This window comes from Amblyomma mixtum, chromosome 7 (genome assembly GCF_055824585.1).
Source record: "Amblyomma mixtum isolate Tamu chromosome 7, ASM5582458v1, whole genome shotgun sequence".
In the NCBI taxonomy this organism is placed as follows: Eukaryota; Metazoa; Arthropoda; class Arachnida; order Ixodida; family Ixodidae; genus Amblyomma; species Amblyomma mixtum.
The window spans coordinates 68590449-68598955 of NC_143018.1; positions in this window are offsets into that span (position 1 = coordinate 68590449).

Consider the following 8507-nt stretch of genomic DNA (forward strand, 5'->3'; position numbering starts at 1 on the left):
GGAAATTTCGACCACCAGGGGTTCTTTAACGTGCACTGACATCGCACAGTACACGGGCCTCTAGAATTTCTCCTCCAAAGAAATTCAACCACCGCGCCGGGATCGAACCCGCGTCTTTTGGGTCAGCAGCCGAGCACCATAACCACTGAGCCACCGCGGCGGCTCGTGAGACTAAGGCTGCTTTTCCCAAGCAACGTCGCGCTACGAGCCATTCCTTTAACTGCGATCTGCCACGGTGGGCAGTCTGCTCACAATCCAGTGGGCAGGTCGCCAGCTACCAGGGTGGGCAAGTTGTAATGATGTTACAAGTTCACCTGACTTATATTGCTGCCGGCACATTCTAATGCGTGCTCCAGCTTCGAGGCTGCAAACAGTCGCCAACGCCGACACCGATGCCAGGCAGTTTTTTATGACACCGGGGTGCTAACGCCCTCGTGATAAACCAGTTTATTTGCGAGATGAAGTGCACGAAATTATCCTGAAACAAAGAACTCACCGACCGATGCAGCCTCTGTTAAGAAAAAGCCGCAGCCTTGCTTCGTACGCAGTTGTGTGCAAATCGTGTTAAAGGGTTAACGTGCGCTAACATTCCACAGCACAAGGCCGTTTTTGCCTTTCCCTTGCATCGAAATGAGGCCGACGTGGCTGACATTTGTTCCTGCTACCTTCGGCCCGGTATTGCAATGCTTATGCCGCTGAGCCACCGGAGTGAGCTAGGAAGCGTGAATGCGCGACCATCCTGTAACATGGTTTCACCGTAGGGTATTTTATTATTAGGCTACGTTTGATGTGGTCGCTTCTTGTGCCTGGCATTTTCAGTGGAAAGCTACTAAGACAATAGCATGTTTTCAGATGAAGAATGTTTACTGTCATCAATTGCATGCGACTGGTTTGAGAAGAAATTAATTTGTAGGTTATGTCCAAATTAACAAAACTGTTTATTTGTAAAACATAGGGTCGTTTTTGTCTTTTTCATTTGGTTGCTTTCTTTGCCAATGGTCCACCCCATCTTTACTACCAGAGCTGCCGTATGAGACTACGATGTTAGCATTGACGTCAAAGGCGGTAGCTACCAATGATACTAGAAAGAAAGCGTTGTATCAGGAAGCGAATGAGCACAAAATGCGGCTTATAACCTCACTTCTTTACCCGAAGCTCCTCAAAGCGCCCAGGAAAGGATTTGCTTCCTTTTGCATGCTGCAATTTCTTCTACTTGAACCCAAAACTTCACTAACTACGGGCTAAGTGAAGCGAGATAGAAGAAAATATACAGAAATCCCTTGCTGTTTCAATTAACCCAGCAATACGTAAGACTGCATGCTGACTCAGTGAACTTTGTTGTCAGCTATCTCTCTTTACTCAAGCAACTTGACTGCAGCTTTTCAAGAGTGAAAGGATGGGATAACAGACAATTCAGAGGAAATGTTGTCTAAGACGAATCACAGAAACTTTCCATTAGGACCTTCTTCTGCGACGTAGGAAAGAATACGGTTAGCAAAAATTGAAGCATAGGAAAGACGGGCCAAAGTATAGTGGTTCCAGTGAATCGTGAAATTAAGGACCATTTCTTCAGCTCAGTGATAAATTCGAAGCGAAATGAACAGTCACAAAACATAGGAGAGAAGAGGAAAAAAATCGCGAATAACAGTTTGGTTAAAGCCGCGTTACACCGTGTCTGATGGCTTGATGCAGTAGACTACTTTCTACGATAGCTGCCTTGAATTCTTGAGGAGTGCAGGGGAGGACGGCTTTGTAATGAAACTATTTACTTTCAAAGCGATAGCGTTAAGGCTTGTCCTGCAGTAAATCTTCCGTCGTCGGCGTTGTGAGCGAAATATCCACAAAGACGTAGACAGCTGGGCCACCTAGATCACGTGACCTTGTGGCGTTATCACAACCAGCCCAACAGATAGTGAGCAAACTGGTCGCAGTGGCAGGTGGCAGTTCAATTATTAACTGGTCGCTCTGGAAGAGCAACCTCGATCCCACAAGCCCGACCGGTGGCCGCAATGGCTTCGCAAGGGAATGTCGCATCGCTTAGCCGCTGCGCCACTGCGCCAGGGATGGTACGATGCCTCCCAGGAATCTACATGTGTAAAGTCGAGAACGACCAATTTCACATATCTGGGCAGTAATTAACCCATGAAGCTACCTCGTCATACCGGCGGTTTAAGTGCTTCCTCCAATTTTTTCGCTCACTGAATGAACAATGAACAGTCCTGACTGGTGTGAACACACTGCGGGTGAAGATCTCTATAGATGCGGACACGCTGTGAAATTTGGCGGAAGGGAACGAGAACAAAGGTAGACTGCTGCGAATGATAATATTTAAGGAAAAGTGTCCGACTAAGTGTTGGTTTGGTTTGGCTTATTGGGGTCTAACGTCCCGAAGCAACTCAGGCTATGAACGACGCCGTAGTGAAGGCTCCGGAAATTTTGACCACCTGGGGTTCTTTAACGTGCACTGACATCGCACAGCACACGGACCTCTAGAATTTTGCCTTCATCAAAACTTGGCCGCCGCGGCCGTGATCGAAATTTTTTTGCCACGTCGGCTTTTCTTAAGGCCATTGTGTTTCCTCAGAATCTTGTAGCAAGCCTTAACTACTTGTCCATTCCGACCACACCTACTACACTAGCTTCTCTAACGGTTAATGTCAATCTAATTTCATCACACTTAGTGGAACTTAGCGGCTGAATTTCGCCTTCATCGAAATTCAGCCGCCGCAGCCGGGATCGAACCCGCGTCTTTCGGGTCAGCAGCCGAGTGCCGTAAACACTGAGTCACCGCGGCGGGGCTGTTCGACTAAGTGTGACCAAATTAGATTGACACTTACCGTTAGAGAAGCTAGTGTGGTAGGTGTGGTCGGAATAGACAAGTCGATAAGGCTTGCTACAAGATTCTGAGGAGACACAATGGCTTTAAGAAAAGCCGACGTGGCAAAAAAAATGGCGCAGGGCTGTCTAGTCATAATCAGTAAAGATTAAAAAGGCATAGAGTTTTATCACAAGGTAGAAACCAATGCATTCGGTTAGTAGTGTTATTGAATGCTCATATCTAGTTAGGCAGCGAAAGGAGGAGGAGGAGAAGGAAAGGCAGGGAGGTTACCCGGAAGAATAAACATGTTGGCTACCCTGCCCGGGATAAAGGGATAAGGGGATATGAAGATGAAAGGGAAGACACAGTAGGCCGCTTGGAAGCCGAAGCTTCAGGTAAGGGTTCAGAGATTTTAAACGTGAATTCGATAATTCGCCGGAATTCCACGCGGCAGGCGTGATCTCCCACGCAAGTGCGCGAAGCCTGCTCGCTGCGTCTGATCTCGAAATGGGGATCGACGCAGAATCGCCGTCATGGTGACCAGTTTGCGCAACCTCCTCCGCGCGCTGATTGCCTGCTATGCCATTGCCTGCTATCTAGCCGTTGGTAGATAATGTCATGCCCTTTATTTATTGCAGAGTGATGTCAGATTTCCACGAAGAGTTAGTTGTTCATGAGCTCCACGGCGAAGAGCAGCTTGCAAGCCTTGGAGGACTGCTTTAGAATCGGTGAAAATAGACCACCGCTGAGGGCGCTGCTGAATTATGTGTTCAATGGCGACACAAACAGCGGTGAGTTCTGTATCCGTCCAAGAAGTCTCGTGAGCAATCCTAATTCTGATTGGTGTAGTCCTTGCGGGGATGACCACGGAGCCAAAAGAACTGATCGGGTTCACTGAGGCGTCGGTGTAGAAGTGCAGCCCGTTTGTATGGTGCTCACAGAAAAATTCAAGAGTGACTTTTTTATTTGAGATACGGTAATGCCCTAATGTATTTAAGAGAAAAATGCTACGCCTAATATGAATGTGATTTCGTCACAGTGAGATGCGTACGGAGCATGTCAGAGTTATAGCTGCTACTTCACTGAGAGGGAGGAAGATCAGGTATTGGAGCTTTTTGCTGGCATTTTTTTCATGAGGTTATGATCCTATGTTAGAAAATAGTATTGGCCTAAAATAAAGTGTGACAATTTCATAAACCATCATTCACCAAGACGGGGCATGCTCTACAAAAGAGAAGACAGGAGGAAAGTTTGTAGATCAGTTAATTTTCTTTCTATAATTGAGATATAACGACGCTTTCGCCGAGTTATTCAGAATTAAAACAATTTTCAGCTATATAGTTTCAACTCCCCAGGAAAGAGGAGCATCTCAACAGAGAACAATATTTAGTAGTACTCATAAAAACGACACTTTGGAAGATATAGCATCTTATAGCACAAGTGAGTAGTGGCGAAAGGATTTTTATTTTCCAATCGCAGTCGCTTCTGTAAATTCCGCGGGTGCCAACAAACTGCTGCACAACGATTTTACTAGTCCTGGCACAATAACGAACTATTCCAAATTTCTCAGCGAGAGATTTGCTAAACAAAAAGAAATCAAAAGAGTACAGTGGAAAATCGTTCAGCGGAGAAAGCTGAAAATCATTGTTTGTGGCCAAGGAACACTGCAGCTGGTTGTGCAACTTAAAGGCGTCATGCCGTCGAGTTGTTCAAGGTTTTCATTTAGTAGACTCGTAATAATAAGGCATCATCGATGGTCTATTAGTAAAATAGATTCAACCGTTGTTCACAGAAATGGAGTGAAAATTATTTGCTCTTAACAATATCAAATTACCAGTGGCACCCATCTAAAAGATAAAATCAACAATTCCTGGTAATAACTGACGCGAAGAAAGTATGCGCTGTTTGGAAGGTGTCACGAGAACCTGAATGCTTCTAAAGACAAGTTTTTTTTTGCTCAGGCTTGAAAAAAAAAATTACAATGACGCTTCACTTTTTTACTTCTGTCACACTAGATAGGAGGCGTTTTTGTTCTCCGCTTACTTTCCATGTGCAGTCCAGGCTTTGGCTTTCGTAGGCAAAGCAGCTTTTGTGGCTTTCAACGCAAGCACAACAAAACTTGCTCAGGTGATTTTCTTCGCGAGAATCTTGAACACACATAAAAAATCTAATCCAGCAGCTAGTATTTTTCTGAAATACAAGCCACTATAAAGAAGTTTCATTTTTGACTTGCGGAAGACGTTTACACTCGATTTCTGTGGGCACAGCAATTTCCTGAACTCATTTTCGCGTGTTACTGAGGCAGGATATGGTGTTGCAAAAAGAGCCGTCATGTTTTGATTCTTTTTCCTTGCATAGCATCAAGAAGAAAAAAATTTCGAGCTTGTGCATGCATGGCCAGCTTTGAAACGAAAGTTAACATCCCAGCCCACTTTAATGTCACGAACAAAGATTCACATTACGTGGTCGAGTGCCGCTGGAAGCAAAGAACGGTGCATTTATGGCGCTTGTTTCATGCTACGACGAGCCTTTGCCGCTTGTTTCACAAGATTAATTTGATACCATTCTCATCACAAATGACGTCATAACTTCTCTGCTGTAATAACTTTGCTTTTGACAGTTTAGTTTACAGAGGCAGCCGGGTTTCAATTTTCGGAAGTTAATTTCCTCAGACATGCGCTGAAATAGCAGTTGTAGGAAAGCGTTCTCCTATAAAAGGTAACGCTAGTTTCTTATTGCATTCTCCGGTAAGATCACATGGAAAACCTAGAAAAAGTTTCAGCTAGTTCGTGTTCTCCTATCAATTTATTGGTGAAGGCACACAAAAGAACACTTCGTTCTTTCTGCCTGCTTGTTAGCGGCCTCGCTTTGCGAAACATGAAAGAGCTTAAGGAAAAAGAAACCGCTCAAAATAAAGAAAACGCATCCAGTATGCGGAAAGGTCAACCTAGACGGAGTAAACGCTTCGTAGCGTTTACTCGGCTTCACAGACGGCGGCAGGGCTTTCCGAAACTTCTGAGACTCACGCTTTCCCACTGCGACCATGAAGGTGTCCTGAGTATTTGCGAAAACCACTTCGTACAATAAACTACAAAGGGTGGTGTAAAGCAAAGCTGCAGGATGGGAGCTCATACGCCACCAGGGGTTACACTCGATGGGACGGTACGAGTAGAAGAGAAACACTCTAATTTTGGATATGCGGTACAAAAGTCAAGGAACGCACAACAAAAAAAAAAAAGAAAGGAAAGAACACGAAAAAAAAGGAGTGCGAACAAACGTCTAAGGCAAAAAATTAGCTGCGGTTCAACTGTTACTGAACCGGCCTAGAGAGCGAAATCTATGGGGTATCGGACAACTTAAGCGGATTGGCGTCCATACGTCCGCAACGTTGAGTGCTTTCCGGACACTTGATGAAGCGCACCCACTTTGCCACCCTGGCAGGTGGCAGTTAATGGTTGATCGTCAGAGTTTACTCACCCAATGAACGCCGCGGCCTAATGCAGCAGTGCCGCGTGTATGCCACAAGGTTGTAGCGCTAATGCATGCAGCCCACATCTCTCTCACCACCCTACGTACCTCAAAGTGCGATTCAGGCGTCCACTGACCTGGGGAGCCAGTTATGCGCACTTCCTTTCTTTAAAATCATCGGAGTGTAAAACGTTGTCGACGCCACCGCCAATGAACACAATGAACGCCGACAGCCAATGGCTTCAGTGCCGTGTTCCTGCCACAACGTTGTCAATGCCAACGCATGCAGCACACATATATCACTACCACCAAGTAGCTTAAAGCACGACTTAGGTGTCCACCATTCCAAGAGGGCAGCTATGCGCTTTTCTTTTGCTTTCCAAGCTGCCGCTCCATTGGCTTCGTAGCTGAAAGCGCGACTAAGGTGTCCACTGTCCCAGGGGGTCAGTTATGCGCCTTCCCTCTGCTTTCCAAGTTCAAGGTCATTTGAAGGTGAAAACTAGGTATCCGGTTATCGAAGCACGAGGCCCTGTAGTCAAGCTTTAGCTTCAAAAAAAGTGCTCACTCAAGTGTCAAGCTTGGGGCCTTGGCGCACTGGAAGAAGAGGTGTTGCGAGGGGTCGGCATGATGCGGTTCAGAGCCCGCACGGAGGCACGCTCGCATGATGGGCGACGGTGTTCAGGGCGGTTGTCACCGGCTCTGTTCGGTCCAGACAAGGCCTAGGGAACCAGTCGCTGAGCTTGTGAAAGGAGCCCCAAAGAAGCGAAGGCGACCCGGGGCAGGTCGCATGGGAAATGACGAAGGCTTGAAGCCTCCATGGCCAGCGGGAGCAGCAGAGACTGGCGAAAGCGGCGCATGGCTCTGGAAGCGCAGGCTAGCGATGGCAGGTGACTCAGGCCTCTAAGTCCGGACGGGAGTGGGTGAGGACTAGGTCAGTATCCCCGGAGCGCCAGCAAACATAAAAAGTTTTCCTACGCCGACCGGTCTCCTCGCTGTTTTCCACCGCATGATCCACGTTCTTGGGGCTCCCCGTCCTCTTTCTGCGTTTCGCGCCGGCTCCTGCCACCAAAAGAAACCGCAGCGGGGTGCCGGCACTTTACAGACCGTTACCACTCATTTGCACTCACCGGATTGAAATCCATCCAGCGAGTGCTTTAATAAGCGACCCTAAATCATCTTACCCATCCGGATCCTTGTATAGAGTAAGAAGACTTGAGTCCTCATAGTAGATAATGGGCGTTCTTTTCCACTGCTGATTCAGGCATCCCGAAAGACACTGAGTGCTACTTATACTGTGGGAGAAAGTGTTTACAGGAGAAATGAGGACCTTTCAGCATTTGACTGCATAAACTCGGCAGGATAAAGGCGAGAGGTCAGTTAGCAGTGCAAATAGCTCACATATTCGCTCCTCAAGAAGGGTATTCGAATGCATGTCACTGCAGCCCATTTTTGTAAACTACTAGAAGGTATCTTCATCAAGCATATTATGCTTTTCATGAGTTAAGCAATGTCTTCAGTAACCTCCATAATAGCTTTTGCCATGCAGCACCAGGAGTAGGTGAAATATTGATGACCTAGCTCTCACATACTTTTGGTACACGTGAGCAAGTTGTTCGCTTATTCGTATCTTATCGAAGGCGTTCCATCGATGGAAACTTTTCGAAAAGCTTAACTAAATATAAAACCCAAGGATTGCTCTCCGGGCAGCTAATTTCCTGTCGCAACTAGCACAATCCGTACATTTTACTTGCACAAGAGCATCTATGTTTGGAGTTTTATCAGGCGTCCCACAGGATTCTGTCCTGGGCCCACTGCGTTTCTTATAATACGTCAAAGAAATGCCGCTACATTTATTAACAAATATACGTCAGCAAGAAAGAGTTTCGTGTGCTTTGTAATACAACTAACAACCTTCTCAATCACAACCTTCTTTGTGAGTCTTCTTCAAACCTCCGTAAGTGTGCTACACGGGCAAATGACATTTATCTCCTCCAAAGCAGTTGGCATGTTATTTCTTAGGAGAAACATCTAATTCGTTCCTCAGATAGTCGTTGAAAAACAGCTGCCTAAAGCGAGTTTTGGAACACAGATGACGAAGCCTTCTATTCACAGAGGATAACAAACTCTTCAAATGATCGAATACATGCGCCATGCTTTGGCTTTTCTCGCCCAGAAATCAAGTTATTTAGATAAAGAAATGTTTATCAGCAATTACTTGGTA